Here is a 14,154-nt window from a genome sequence, read left to right on the forward strand (position 1 = left end):
ATGGAGAGAAAAACAAATCCGGCTTAAATAACTCCCGCGCGAACATATCAATGGAGGCATTGTACGCCGTCATTGTTACATGCTCCTTGTCGCGTTGCGGAGGAAACACGACATCTCGGATCAAAGGCTGTCAACAGAGGCCCGCTTCAACATGAGCGCGGCGCCGGAATGAGGCTCATTTGTAACCCGCGTGTGAATTTGCATGTTTAAAACCCATTATGTAGAACAGGGCCTAAGTAAGAGATTAAATTCATAAGATGGTGATTAATTGACTGATTAGCAGAATGATGTGGATCATTAACATGCTATAAGGAAGGCTGCCTCCACATACACAGTTCATCACATCGTCATTTGAAAAATTCCTTTGATTAAGAAAAAAAGAAGAGGCAGAAATCTTTTCCCTCCAAATGAACAGATTACAGCCGGACTGATGACACGAGATTGCGGTTTGAACCCTCTGAGGAGTTGCGACGTCGGCTGTGAAGAAACACGGGAGCTGGAGATGTCACTAGCGTGATTGCGGGGCGCTAAACGAGGGCGCCCCCGACGGAACAGGAAGCTGATGAACTCTGACAGTAATAGATGATTATTAATCCCTCTGTCACGTTCTGTAGAAAAAAGGCCCTTTTGTCCGTGTGAAACGATGACAGAAGCTGGGGTTTTTGCATATTCTGTTCGGCATTCATTATGTATAACTCGAGGCTGGGGAGTAGATCCTGGGTGTCTCCGCAGAAACAGGAAAGAAACGTCCGTTGATATGAGATTTGACAACTGTGACGACTATCATTTCACAACTTATACCAGTGAGAGCTCGAGGACTCTGTGCTATGGGGCGATGTGGCCTTCGAAAACTATTTTAAGACTATACGTATACAAATATCACAGTAGTTTTGACCAGATACCGCCATGTTGTTGTTGTGACAATACTGTAGGGATTACTTTTGGCACTTTAGCAAAATATTAACTCAATAAGATTTTGGAGAAGTGCTCATCTCTGTCTCATAACTTCCCAAAAAAAAATGACAGCTTTAAAAACACAAATAATCTAAATCCATCTAAACAACATCCAGGTCTGGGACCATCTATACTCTCTTATCGCGTTGAAGATACATTTATAGACATCGCTCAGCCCTACTGAAATGTTACTGCAAGCTGAACTGGCTCCCTTACCAAACAGGAAGCTGATGAACTTTGACAGTAATAGATGATTATTAATCTCTCCGTCGTATTCGGTCGAAAAGTACCTTTGTGTGTAGTGAGACGATGACAGAAGTGCGCCGCTCTCGTTTGCAAAATTTCTGCTCGGCATTCATAATGTATAACTCACGGGCTGGAGATTAGCCCTCGGTGTCCCCGCAGAAACAGAGAAAAGAAGGGAAAGAAATGTCCATTGATATGAGATTTGACAACTGTAACGACTATCATCTCACATCTTCTTTTTTTTCTCTTTTTCCCTGAGAGAGTACGAGGCCTCCGTGTACTGTACCCAGCTTTGCTTATATGCTTCAATTACCGCGTATTAATTATGGGGAACTATAAATAGGCAACGCTGTGAACTGGCAGTGCAGCATTCCTTTGCAGAGGGGAGGCTATTATTGTGCCTGTGGTCCAGGCCATTATCTCTCCAAACAGCCAGAGCCTCCTTGTCAGCGCTTATATTAACTGCTCGCCCTCCCCGACTGGCTGCAGGCTTCCACGTGGAGCACAAGGACGAGGATTGGGGCTGCCACAGGCATCACTGGTTGTTTTTTTTTTTTTTTTCCCCTCCAGTTGTTATAAAAACAGAGAGAAGGTCTATTAGGGCCAAAGAAGAAGGCAGGCAGTAACAGCTGGAGGAGCAATACTCGGCTCTCTGCTAACGTGGAAGCAGCGCTGCTTCCAGGTGCCGCTTTTGAATATGCACAGGAACAGTCGCCTTTAAAGCGCTGACTTAAACTTAATTACCCCTGTTCCTGCGTTTAATGTCTGTCTCCTCTGACACAGTCTCGGAGCTCAAGGATACCGAGAGCCTTCCCGGCTTAAAGCAGCTTTTTTTCTTTTCAACGCTGAGATGTTCTGACACTTCACACACACACACACCTTGTGACAAGTGTGAGCGAGCACTTGTTTACAGCAGCAGAATCATTTCATCCTGCAACTGTGGATAGTGCGCTCTGTTACCTGTAGGCTTCAAAGAAGACTGAGGTGTTTATCCTTTCGGGGAGCCGCATTGATATGCAGCGAATGTGTTGCGTTACAGCCCCAATCTCTGCTTTTCTCCCCACGCCTCTGCCCTCCCCCTTGGCAGCCTCGACACCCCGAGGATGATCAAATGTTTACGTCAGTGCCAGCGCCGCTGCGGCAGGGCGGCACGGGTCTCCGGAGCGGTCCGTTTTGTCCGATATTTATGTCAGGTTGTCTTCATTAAGGGCCAGAACGAGACCCATATGTCGGCTTGGCTGTCAGCCATCCCCATCATCTCAGCAGGTGTTCTGCGCCGTCCTTTGTGTTACTGTCAGCGCTCGGCTAGTTTTGGGAGAGGTGGCAGATTGCTTTGGGTTTCACCCGGCACACAGCTCTGCAAAGCAAATGCCCAAACGCACGTGCAGTGCAGAAGCACGCCTGAAGGGCTTGCCGACAAGACGGCAGTCTGCGGGTCACGTCTTCATCCCGATAATGCGAACACAAACGTCCTTTACTGATTATAACGTGGTATTATGTCTCCAAATTCCCTGAATACATGTGTCTACAATAACCAACCTGGCAGTGTTGAGAGACGTCAGCTTGATTCCCAGAGTCGCGCTGATGAATGCGTGTGACATCTCCGAAGCACATTTCCTTAACGTAGTAAAGCCCCCTCAGCCTCCTCCGCCCTGAATTATTCACTGTGTATATCTGCTGTATCTAATGGATCACTGTGTTGAAATTCCAAACACGATGTTTTGTTTGTTTGGTTTTTTTTTGGATTTTTGTTGTCATTATTTTTCTTCCTTTCCACCTATTAGGCTCAATTCAAGGCACACACCTCATTTAGCGGGAAACACAATACGCACGGCGCGCGCACGTTACTTGCTGCTCTTAGATTCCCGTCCTCTTGTTTTTCTTGTTATCCCCGGCATAATACGCTTGTAATTGCTTACGAGGGTTGCACCGGGTTAGAATGCTGAGGAGGATCTGAGACGGAGACAGGGGAGCCGTGTTTTGTGGCGGCGGCTAAGCTCGTTTTTATCACCCATTATGGTTGATTAAGGGCTGATCCACACTCCACTTTGCCGCGTCACATTGTGCGCGTGATAAGCACCGACGGGTTCATTTCAGCACATAACTGTAACTAACCCAATCTGCATTCCGGCTTGTCTCTGCCTTTTTATTTTTTCTTTTTTTAAATGGCCGTGGGTGTTGATCAAACGCTCGCTGGAATGGAGCGACGCTGCCACGCGACACAAAAGGATAGATAGATGCTACGCAGGGTTGAGCTCCCATAATAGGCATTGTATAGGGTTAGATGTTGAAAGCAGCTCAAAAAGCGCTTTCCTGCAACTTGGCCCTCGGCAGTAGAGACGGTGGTGGGGGTGGGGGTGTTTTGGGGCTTTTTCAGCATGACAGACGCGTCTTTTTCTCCCCTGCCAACTCTCAAACGGCCATAATGTGCGCGGCGTCAATCAAAGTGTATTCTTTATTCACAAAGCCGGGGAGAGGGATCAAAGGCTCCATGCCACTGTGAGTCATCCTCAAAGTGAAGAGCAGCCCTCTGACATCCCACCCGGCAGTTAGTCACCGACATGGGGCAAGATGGTGGGGGGGGTGAAGACACGTATGCACATAACAGGAAAGACGCTCCTGAACGGTGTCCAAAAAAAAAAAAAAGGCCCGCTCCAGCTGTGGGGAAAAAAAACCAAACTATGTTAACCTTTTGTCTAATAACCGTGCAATTTTCCACGCAGTTTGGAAGACGAGGCGGATATCAAAAGCACCGCGTCGATACGGCGAGCTTTCTGACAACCGAGGAGGCTGCCGTTCCACCGGCTCCTGCAACTGAGTGCAATCTCTCATTACAGGGGGGGTTTCTTTCATCTGCCTCTCCGGGAAAAAAAAAGAAAAAAAAAGTGAATCCTGGGGTTCACCATCAATATTCCACGATCAATGGGTTTTTCTACCCCAGCACTTGCGATTACATTTTGGAGCTCTTGATAATTCTATCAGAGTTGAGCGGTGGTGTGTTTGCCAGCATCTTGTCAACATTCTAACAACCCATTACACTCTGAGTGAGCTCTGACCCACCGCGAACTGCTCTCTTAGTTTGTTTGTTAAAAGATGTTAGCTATTCCAGTCTGTTCATCCTCCACTCATCAGTCCGGTGACTTTTAACCCACGACTGGATTGGGCTTTTGGGAAATGTTGCTCATTACAGGCTGTGAAAAACAATATTAAATTCACATTGTTTTTTTTTTTGTTTTGTTTTGTGGTGTGAAATGCATGACATCCTCTGGAGCAAAGTTTTGCTCCAGGAGTGGATTTTTGGCTCATTTGCATTTTTAGAAATGTCAGCGTGATTTGGAATTGGGTTTTCCATCCTCTTGGAACAAAATCTGAAAGCTCTGGTTTCACTTCATCTCTCTATGTAAGAGAGGCTACTCTTTCCTGCCCTGTGTCTGCCAACATACTGCCTTGTTTTCTCTCTCATGGTCCGTGTACACAGGACAGTCTGTACGTATGAAGCTGTGCGATGGGTTCTGGCCGCGGATTTCATTTCGATAGACAAGGCGACTTCATGCAAATCAGGAGCATCTGGTGCGCCGTGCCACCTCTGGAACCTCCCGAAAAACTATAATAAACGAACCGTTGTCGAGTGAGAATGAAGACAGATTCAGCACCTGCCTGGCTTATTTTCTCAGGCGTTTGTCCAATCGGGTGCAGCCGTTGTTTGTACCAGTGTCACGTATTGAAGCGCCCCAGGAGTGCAGTAGTATAAAGAGTGACACAAGTCCAAATATATAAGTGTGGCTGGGACGATAGGATTGTTCGTATGCTGGAGTTTTCCCCTGTAGACCAGGCTGTGTATCCCAAAGGTGACTGATTGTCAAGAGTGATTTGTTTTTAAGTAGTTTTAAGTATGTAAGTTGGTTCAATCTCTTCCTAAACCGAACTAAAACGTGATGTTTTCACAATGTTAGCTACAAGTCTTATGTAATTATAAGTGAACTTATCAGCTGTATGCTTTATTCTGAAGGTCCAACCAGTTTGAAGCTTAAAGCCACAGAGACAATGTGAATAACATATAAGTAATCATTTGAAGGCATTAATCAAATCCTACTGACAAAATAGTGTCAATTTGTGGGACACTTTCCATGTCTAGCAGACGCGGAGCAAAATCAGCATAAAGTTCAAATTTTGTTTTCTGCCCGATGAAGCCAATATTTACCCTCCTCTGACCTATTTCCTGGTTTCCACCGACTCCTGCTGGAAACATTCGATGTTTTAGCCGCTCGCTGCTCCACTTTGTTCACCAGCGTGTCGCTAACGCAGTCTGCCTTCTGTTTGATATTGGACGAGCGGTGCCGAGTGGGTTTATCGGAGCTGTTTTTGTTGGTTAAAAAGCAGCTGTCTGCTGGGGCTGGGAACAAGGTGGAGGTAAGTGGCGAGAGTGAAAACAACAACAGGGAAGTTGAAGAGCCATAAAACCCAAACATCGAGCTAGAAGGTGCTGAAGCAAGAGGTGTAGAGCTGTGGAGTTATTGATCTTTGTATGTTCATATAAGAATACTGATTAGTGCAGCTTTAAAGAGAAAACAGTGTGTTACGCCAGTACTCTATGAGTCTGTTGAGTCAGAGATACATCATACATCAATCAATTTTCTTGGCTGAGTCTGATTTTGGCAGATTCCAGTTGTCTTATTTTTCATACACAAACATTTTTGTTGCTGAAATTGTATGTTCATAATAAAACACTGACTATTAAGTAACTAAAGCACATGGCTGGCTTGTTATATGTATTTTAGCTCTTACTCCTAAGCACTGTACTGGTATATTCATAACTCTCACTGTGAAAGGTAATAAAAGGAAGGAGTTCGTCCCATAAAGTGCTGCAATTAACTCGCGAGCGGGACACAAAAAGTTTGCTGCTCTGGCTCAGACAGCGGATCTCTACCCTCAAAGCGGAACGCGCAATTCATAACCCTCGGCTACAGCGATTTGAATTCCCAAAAGGGAAACGGGTGCGACAGATCGCAGTTTGAGTAACGTCCCTGTGTGTCTGTCGCGGAGAAACACGTAGGCAGCAGAGAGGAGAGCGGAGAGACTGTCGAGACGCTCACGCTGACTTGAAAATGGAACGAGTGCACACGATTTGGGTAAATAACATAAAATATTTAGTTTGTTTCTTTTCAGCTTCGGCTGGCGGTCCCCTCGGGTGGAGGGTGGCATGTGTGCAAATGTGACCGGCGCAGAATCGGATATGTCTGACACAGATCAGCAGCCGACTGAGGTCCCCAGGCCGGCCAATCGTTGCAGTCTCCATGAGCTGATGATGCTGTTATTGATTGACCAAAAAACCCACAAAACTTTTGCTATTGTTTAAAAAGACAAAATATAATAAACCTGGTGAGAAATTGGAAACACAGTCTGTGCAATCCCGCTGCTACCACTGCTCCATGGTTTGTTTGTTTTTTTTGGTTTGTTGATTTCCTGTTTTATTTTGTAGTTTGTTGGTTTCACTCTCTACGTTCTGCTCACCTGTGTTCCCAGTGTTCCTGTGCTCCTTCCCCTCATGACACCTGTCTCAGATCAGCTTTGTGAGCACTGCCCTGCTCCCGGTGTCTCTCTGCCTGCACCTCGTCCCCTCGTTAGTTCAGTTTGTGCTTAAGCCTGAGTTGTTCCCTCATGCTTTGTTAGTTCACCTGTTCCCCAGTCCTCCTGTGTGCCCCCTGTTCCGGATTTGGTCCTCCTTTCTTTGGTTTGTCCTCAGTTTTTTTTACCTTGTTTTGTTACTTGGGGTTAGGGTTTTTGATTTAGTTTTTGTGGATTTCATTCGTTCATCACTCATCTGCTCACTACAGGTCGCGTTGTGTCTGCATCTGGGTCCTCGCCATTTTGCTACCGTGACACCAACAGATGAAAAGCTGCACCCCATTTATGAATGAGTTCAGGATTACGCCTATGATCTCGGACATTTTAGTTGACCAAAAATACGATTTAGCCCCTAATGCTGCTGTCAGCTCTGATCAATGACAGAATCCTCTGCGAAAACAAAACTAATTTTCTCTCTCTGATATCAAAAAACTAAACAGATTGCAGTCAGCGAAGCAGCACTGCATATAAATCCCAGCTGCTAGTTTGTGGTGACTCCAATAACAATTAGGAAATTCCCGAATAATTAAGTTTACTTTTAATCCCTTCTGTTGGAATACACACACACCTTCAAACCCAAACAGTAACTACCCCTCACACTGATAATTGGATTGTCCCCTCAAGTGATTGTTGGACGCCCCCCTTTAATTTTTTAAATTGAGGGCCACAAAAGAGCACAAAGTGCCGCAGTGATTACCATTACCCCTCATCTTTACGTGCACACACACACACGCAGACAACACTCTCCTGCATGGCATTGAAGCTGTAGCATGGCAACACGCTATAACGGCTTTTAATTCCACCATGCACTGATGCAAGAGTTTAACAAGCATATTGATTTGCCTGCGTGACACCGGCTCTCATATTCATTTCTCTAATGATAATTTGGGTGTGCGATCACCCGGGGACAGAAGTGATTTTTATCCAGCGGTTTTACAGGGAGATCCATTTAATCTTTGTGTCAATAACCCATCCCCCTCCTCCCCCTCCTCCTTCTTCTTCTTCCTCTCCTAAGCTTGCTCTTTTGCCATGCCTTGCATTTCCTCCTCCTGTGTTAACTGTCGCCATTTCTAATCTGGCCACCCCGAGGGAGGTGGCATCCGTATACCCATTCCAGTCACGCTTCCTTATTCTGTTTGCTCTCCGTTGCACTCGGGGGCAAAACGACTTCCGGAGGAGAAATCAAACCCTCACAGGTCCCATTCAGTATTTATCATTTTCGTTGTGTTGCCTTAATGCAGCAGATCATGGCTGTGAAATGCAGAGAAATCCCTCCTTGTTTTCCATCTTAATTAAACACCCACTCGCCCTGCTGCTCAGACCGTAGTCTGCACAAAAACAGATGTGCACTGGCTGGGCAAAAAAAAAAAAAAAAAAAGGGGCAAGGCCGGTCACCTTCAAGCGTCGCCCTCTGGCGGAAAAAGTAAAAGTACTGGAGAGAGATGGGAAGGAGATGAGACGCATGGAGGAGGGGAGGGGAGGGGGGGACAGATTGACGCGGGAGAGCAAGGGGTTGCTGTTCCACGTGATTGAATAAAAGGCAGACGAGATGCGATACAGGGAGGATTTGAAGTGCTGCTAATGAGCTGGGAGTTAAAACGGATAGCTTTGCAGTGGAAACAGATTTAAATATTACCAGGCAGGGATTTATGATGAGGGGGTGAAAAACAGGCAGAAAAGATGAAGCGCAAAAAAAAAAAATTTAAAAATGTCCTCTTCGACAAGTCATTTCATCTCACATCCAGCCTTGAAAACTTATTTTCCACGAAGCGAGTGAATAAAATTTATTGACGGCGTGCGAGATGCTCCCCAATTTTAAGGGCTGTAGCTTTTTATAAGCGAGCACATTTACCTTAAGTGGGAATGTTTGGCAGCGAGTGAGGCCCCTTCTGTTCCTGTGCCTTTTCTGTGACATCTGTGTTTGACAAATCATCGCGAAAAGCTCTCGCAGAAGGCGGCGCCTGCTTTGTATGATAATGAAACAGAAGACGACGTTTCGGTCGGGATCAGGCGGCGTCTCGCTGCGCGACTCGCTTGACGGGTGTCGAATTTCATGGCGGCTGCCTCCGCTGATGTGCGGTTGAGTTTGACTCTGAAGCTCAGAAGCGCTGAGCATCTCTGAGAGGCATCATGCAAATCAGATTCATGTATTCTCAGTGGAACTTGATGTATTTTTTAACAAAAATATATGTTCGACCTTGATGATTTCGTTTCTGCTTGCCGGTGTCAGCGGGATGCGGCTCGTGTCCAACCGGCCGTGTCCTTCAGGCCTCATCGCGAGTGCTGCCCGCTAAAAGTTTTTCGCTGTCTTTGCGACCAGACTCTGGTGGCTTTTGGTTCGCCTTTGTCGATCTGCTGAGCCGCGTGCAGTTGATGAGTAATGACACTGATAGGATAATTTGGCTGCGAGTTGGCTGTCGCTGCTCGGCTCTCACACACTGTGTATTCGCAAGTCGATGCTTTGCGAAGGCGCAGGGTTCACACACCCCCTGCATCTGAACAGGTGATTCGTGAATGTAGTGGTTGGTACCGGGGCGCTCAAGATGCCACAGCGCCTCAGTGATACAGTTTCGGATTAATCAGCAGGCGTGTTCTTTCCTCGTTTGGCTCTGCTGCTCCCACGCCGAATTAACACGCCTCCGCACGCTGAGTCCGAACTGAACACAGCAAACTCCCATGATACTCTCTGAAAGACAGCAAACAAACTGAGTCTACTAATGCGTCAGAAGCCCTTCTCACACTGGACTTGAATTGGACACAACCTCTGACGCCTGCTCTACCGACTGAGCCAGTGGGACCCCCGTAATCCTTTTCAAACATCTTTATTCCTTTTTGTGTGAGACTGGTTTTATTGACGTTCAAAAGTGCCGACAGAGAAGGTTGAGGGCGACGTGAGGTTGTCGTATTCAAGTACAGCCACGGAGCATGTTCAAGGTTGATCTTAATGAGCTGCAAATGTGTTTTGATGCTTGTAACAGAAACAGCGAATTATATCAATTACATCCGAATGTGCCAAATGCAAGGGAAAGGTGGGCGGAAATGTCTATATCACAAGAGGTCCCCGGGCGATAACAGTCCCAGTGAAGGAGAACAGTATTAGTGGGGTTAGTAGCTGCGATGTGACGCACATTGAAAATCATCCACACAACTCAACACTGAACAAGTCACACTACTGTAACGTGTTGCTGTCGGAGACCTGACGAGTCCCGTGTGAGCAGAGCTGAAAGCCTCCACACACCTGCTCCACATCCGCACAGGTGTTTTCACTCATGGCGCCTGATCAGACCGTTCCTCAGGACTGTGAACAATGAACGTCTGTTGCTTCATCTGATTGGCCAGATTCTGTGAAAATGTAACATTTATGCATCATAAAACAGTACAGAAAAGCAAGTCCTCAGGGCGCAGACTTTTCTAACAATCCAAAAGTGTGATTTGTCGTGTTTTGTAGGAGCAACAAATACTGTAATTCGGGAAGTGATTAGGATCACGAAGCAGCCGAAGTCTGAATCCGCTTCTCATGGGGGTCAACTACAATACATCATGAGTGAATGAGGGAGTGATTCCACTTATCGCAGTATATAATTGAAAATATTATGCACTGACAATAACAGAAACAGCTACAGCGAGCAGAAATCTACCTCTTTTCATCGGCCAGCTGACGACAATTTATTCTGAGAGCACATTTAGAAAGACAACGAGTGCAGAGCCAAAGATTACATAAAACACACAGGAACTTCCATATAAAAACACAGGAATCTGAATAAAAAACAGGAACAGAATAAAAACACAACACAAACAGGGTTAAAATAAGAAAATGTCTTCGTAGTGATAATTTGTAGATTGAGGAAGTGGGTTTTGAATGCATCAATGGAGGGGGCTGACTTGTAGAACCAAAAAGCCACAAAGTGACTCCAGAATTTAGCAGACCGGTAATCTGCGATACTAGCCCCGCAGTGACATAGTCAAAGTTACGTTCCATGGATTATTTCTAAATGATTTTCCTTGACCTTGACGGAAACTGTCTTGGAGGACATCAAGGTAAGATGTGAAGAATTCAAAAGAAACTTAGGAAAAGACAACTGTGGTGCTTCAGTAATCGGCTGCACCGACAGTAGGGCCCATGGGAGCAGGAAGCGTTTAGAACATTTTGTAATTTCATCCAAGTTTTTGGGCCCGGATCAAATATAAAGTACAGAAATGCATTCGAAGACTAATTCATTAATATCAAGCCCTTGATGAATACTTTTTTTCCAGGGTGACGCATAGCAATCAATCCCCAGAACCAAGAAATTCTAATCAAATATCTGAATGAATGCGACACAATTAATCACCAGCAATGACTGGGGGGGGGTTCATCACCTCACACAATTATCAGGTAGCCAGGTGTATCAGCTTATGCAATTGTTGCACTCCAGAAACATTGCTGATATAACTCCTGCCTGCCTCGATACCTCCCTCGCTGGTTTTTGTTTCCTTGCGTACTTCTTCATCTCTTTGTCTGACCCCTTTCTAATGTCTCATTCGCCATCTAACCTTCCTCTTCCCCGTTAAGTTCCCCTGCATCCTACCTTATAAACTCTATTTGCTCGAGGCCTTTTTGTGGGTACAGTGTGTGTGACCCGCCTTAATTCAGCTGGGCATCACTGACTATCAATGACTGGCTAACAGCACGATCGCTCAGTAATGAGACAGTCTTCTTGGGTGCGAGGTGGCGATGAAAACGTGGTGTGGAATCTCTCTGATTTCGGCATTCTCTAAACTGAGTTACTTACTAAAGTTAGGGGTCTTCATTGTTTTGTGTCCAACACATTGTTACTTATTGCTGTAGATGCCTGATGATCGATACTATTGGCAAAGTCAGTGGAGAGTGCTCGGTCATGGACATAAACCATCTGACACGCCATTGGTAACAGAATAAGTGATCTTTTTATGAATGAATGTTCTTGTCCCAAGTGTGTACCTTCAAAATACTTAATCCAAATCTAATAATAAGATGATCTCCTTTAGTTAGAAATATAGCGCAAGAAATCCACCAGCCAATGTGGATATTGGACATTTTTTGTTTGACATACTTGTGCTCAAAAGAACTTTTCCAAGCCTTGAAGTGGGCATTTTACAGACATGTCTCTTGTCTCTAAATATTAGATTATTCCACTTGGCTGCATCTCCAGTTTTTTTGTATTGTTAGCAAGCCCACTGGATTTGGTAATGACACAGTGCTTTGAAAAGAGCGCCAAGCGGATAGACTGACGCATCTAAAGAAAGCAGGCGGGGGTGGGATGATGGTGGTCTAAACTCACATATTTAAAACAAGTTACAACTCCGTTATATAACAGCAGCAACACCCAAAGGGCCACAAGGAATTCAGGGGGCGACGTTATCTCCTCTCCCTTCGTAGAGTACAGTCCTGTTCATCCAGTGCTTAAGGAGATCGGAAAGGAAGTACAGAGGCACCTTTATTTTGCAGTCAAACATTCCACCAGCTCTCGTCGTGGCCTCCACCCAGATGCTTCTAGGTCATTTCACTCGGTTAGGAAATCTTTGTAAGCAAAAAAGACCGTGGCCCAATAAACCTTACAGGCTCAGATAAGTGTTTGAGTGAGAGTCAACAAGGGACCCAGATGGTATAAATAGGACCGGGACAGCACTTTGTGATTCAGGATTCATTTTACTTCAGGGATTTGGGGCTTTTAATTTTATAGTTTTAATTATACAACAGTAAAAGCAAAAAACAAAACAAAAACAAAAAAACAAAAACAGGAGGACACATGAACACGAACAGGACTACTGTGTATAGTCCTATTTGTGTGTATGTATACTCCTATTTTCAGAGGTTTCAGGGAAGAAAGGTAACGTTTCAAAAGCTTATGACTTATTTTTTATAAATAGTGATTTAAGTAGGGAATCAGTTGTGGGAGAAAGGGTCAGATCTTGTGCAGGGATTTATACAGTGTCTCTCTTGCATGTAGAATAAGGAGATGAATCACGCATTCAAGAGCACCGTCATCTGGAGTATCATTGTTTTTGCTTTCTACGTTTTCGGGCTTCCCTTGGTAACCCATAGTGACCCCATGTTTGAAGTTACAATGCTTTGAACCGTCAAACTGCAGGAAATGGACATAAAGGGCTCAAAATGGTGCCATGATGGAGCAGAGAGGGTGGACCAAAATGCAGGAGATGACAGGCAGGAGTGCAATGGATATGGAGGTGGGAACTGAAATGAAGCCATAACATGACGAATTTACAAGAAAGCCCAAATAATTAAGTTCATGAAGTTTCTCCAGACTCATTACCTCACAAAATTGACTTAATTTTTAAAGGAATCGGGGGAATTTGTCTCCCTCTCTTTGCCGTTGTTGACTGTGGTTGATGTGCCTGCTATGACCTTGACCTTGCTGTTCAAGTTTGACATCAGTTGTAGCACCAAACGTTGTCGAATCGCTGTAAAGTATTTGTTAATAACTATCAGATGTGTGATATTCCGGCCTTTCAGCTTAATACATGAATGTCGCGTGCCATTTGCTGTGACCCGCAACTGTGGCTCACTACTTGATCCTTCATTGCTTCACTCAGGATCATGGCGCACAAGGAACAGGTGAACACAAAAGAATATCAGGGAAACACAACAGAGCCAAAGACTGCACTGAAATGCGGCTAAACTGATGAGACGACGAGGTGAAGGTGGAGTGAGGCTAAAAGAAACACAGGTGAGGGTAAAGAGTGGAGAAACACCAGGAACATGGGAGGGAGCTGGAAAAACACTGACAACCCGAGGCACAAGAGGACAATTGGGGACAGTTGAAACAAATCAGGACAATCACAAAAGAGAGGGGGAAGTAACACAACATGACACGTGAGGACGAGCCTTACAAAATAAAACAGGAAACAAGGAATGGAATGGTGCTCATCCCTGTCACGATTTTGCCAGCGGGACATTCCTCAATGACTTCCGGAGAATGTGTTTCAAAGCGTGGACACTGGGAAGGGGCCCAATTGTCGGTGGCCTTTGTTTCCTGGCACCGCTTCTACAAAATATGGTCTGCGGCGTCAGAGGCCGGTGTTAGACGATAGTGACGCGTGGTGGGAGCCAGGGTGTCAAGATATGCATCCATAATAGATTTTTCAGTGACAATTAGGGATCAAGTGTTTCATTATGCCCACTTTAAAGAAAATAATGGTGTCATTTCCAAAATGGATTATGATGGCGGGTGACTTTATGGAGTCAATAAAATGGCTGACTGGCATCAATTGATATTAATGCGGCGAGTAATTCATTTAGCAGTTCGCACCGTCGCATCACTTAGAACTTTCTACACAATATGCTGAGGT

At 45.2% G+C, this 14,154-nt stretch overlaps 1 protein-coding gene and 1 long non-coding RNA gene across 7 annotated transcripts in view; one reads left to right on the plus strand and one right to left on the minus strand.

Annotated features, from left to right (window-relative positions):
• Nucleotides 1–14,154, plus strand: part of LOC119013036 — a 122,887-nt gene that overhangs the window by 18,626 nt on the left and 90,107 nt on the right. The window lies entirely within an intron of this gene.
• Nucleotides 1–14,154, minus strand: part of tmem121ab (transmembrane protein 121Ab) — a 51,508-nt gene that overhangs the window by 7,322 nt on the left and 30,032 nt on the right. The window contains exon 2 of one of the 5 annotated variants that reach the window (XM_037087358.1): nt 10,064–10,167. The exons of 1 other annotated variant lie outside the window; for it this stretch is intronic. The gene's annotated coding sequence lies outside the window, so the exon portion shown is untranslated. Of the gene's footprint in view, nt 1–1,244; nt 1,318–2,739; nt 3,219–6,711; nt 6,735–10,063; nt 10,168–14,154 lie in introns of those variants that run through there. 3 more of the 5 variants (XM_037087362.1, XM_037087359.1, XM_037087363.1) reach the window with 3 other exon arrangements.

This window comes from Acanthopagrus latus, chromosome 22 (assembly GCF_904848185.1).
Source record: "Acanthopagrus latus isolate v.2019 chromosome 22, fAcaLat1.1, whole genome shotgun sequence".
Taxonomy (NCBI): Eukaryota; Metazoa; Chordata; class Actinopteri; order Spariformes; family Sparidae; genus Acanthopagrus; species Acanthopagrus latus.